This window comes from Nestor notabilis, unplaced genomic scaffold (assembly GCF_000696875.1).
Source record: "Nestor notabilis isolate BGI_N333 unplaced genomic scaffold, ASM69687v1 scaffold10823, whole genome shotgun sequence".
Taxonomy (NCBI): domain Eukaryota; kingdom Metazoa; phylum Chordata; class Aves; order Psittaciformes; family Psittacidae; genus Nestor; species Nestor notabilis.
The window spans coordinates 20,798-22,391 of NW_009922401.1; the positions used below are offsets into that span (position 1 = coordinate 20,798).

Below are 1,594 nucleotides of genomic sequence, written 5' to 3' on the forward strand. Positions count from 1 at the left end.
CTGGGCATGACGTGCTGTGGTATGGAATACCCCTTTGGCCAGTTTGGGTCAGGTGTCCTGTCTGTGCTTCCTCCCGGCTTCCCCTCCTCCCTGGCAAAGCATGAGACTGAGAAAGTCCTTGGTCAGAGTAAACATCACTGAGCAACAACTAAAAGCATTGGAGTTATCAGAGTTGTTCCCAGGCTGAAAGTCAAAACCACAGCACTGCACCAGCTACTAAGGAGGAGTAAAAATGACGTCTGTAGCTGAACCCAGGACACCAACCCAAACCATTCTATGATTCTGTGATTTGAGGAACCAGACAAAAAAATGGGGACAGAGGTATTCTCAGTGCAACTTAGAAGTCCTCTTAAGTGATGGCAGCACTGCTTTCCATAGGGTAAATACAAAATTCTCACTGAACGCTTACTGGATCTTTACATGTGTACTTAAAAGAGGGTGAAAGGGAAAAAGAGATGATGGAAGAAAAAGGAAACAAAAAGATATATTAAAGGGTTCTACATCTGTTCCTGTAAACTAGTAATGGCATGAATAATTCACAAAAATAACAATTTGGTGGTTTCTCCTAATAAACAGTGGCAAAGGAAGACTTCAGATGCCTTCCTAAAAATGTCAGAACCCAAAAAAACCCCAATTCTTCAAAGACAGATTTCAAAGTAACAAAACCAAAAGGAAGATTTCACTGGAATTTCTTTCAGAAAACATTACGACACTAAAAATAAAGAATTCCATCCTGTAGTTGTTGAGGCGCTTCAAGAATTTCTGTTTTCATTTTGTATTCATAAAAGCCAAACACACTTTTTTTCTTTTCTGTCATGAAGTACTTCAAGAGTAAAATTTAGGCCTCCTATCCCCAACACTATATGCAAACAAAAATGCATTAAGCCAGTTCTGAAGAGCGTTTGCAAGTTATGACATCTTCAATAGTTTTTAGCTGGAAAACATGATGCCTTCCTTCTTTTGCATGGCATGAAAATATTAAGTACTTAATATAACAGAATATTTTAAAGCAGTACCCAGCACATGGTCAAAAAACCCAGTCCTTTTTTGACTGATGCTGTTTGATAAGGAAAACATCATGAAGTTCTTTAAGACAAGAGGAAACAGCCCCAGGCTGCACCAGGGGAGGTTCAGATTGGATATTAGGAAAAACTTCTTCACCAAGGGGGTGTCAGGCATTGGAACAGGCTGCTCAGGGCAGTGTTCACAAACCATGTAGATGAGGCCCTCAGTGACAGGGGTTAGTGGTGGACATGGCAGTGCTGGGGTGAAGGCTGGGCTTGATGATCTTAAAGGTCTTTTCCAACCTGGTTGATTCTGTGATTCTATTCTTTGTGGCAATTAATATCAGCAAGAGACATGTGCAGTGAAGAACAGCAAAGGATACTACCAGATGTACATATTAATATGTACAGCTCTAATCTTAAAATACTTTTTTAATCATCTGCACCTGCATCCTTCATTAAAACATTCTGAACAGAACAGGTAGGTCTAGGAAAATAAGAAAAGGTTTGAAAGAGATGCTTGAGGAGTTCTTATACACTAAACAGAAGTATTTTGCAACTGAGCAGTATCATGGGGCAGACACAGCCAC

The 1,594-nt window shown here is 40.1% G+C and overlaps 1 protein-coding gene across 1 annotated transcript in view; it reads right to left on the bottom strand.

Annotated features, from left to right (window-relative positions):
- The window catches only part of CUL5 (cullin 5), a 23,558-nt gene that overhangs the window by 12,391 nt on the left and 9,573 nt on the right, over positions 1–1,594 (bottom strand). The gene's annotated exons all lie outside the window — the stretch shown is intronic.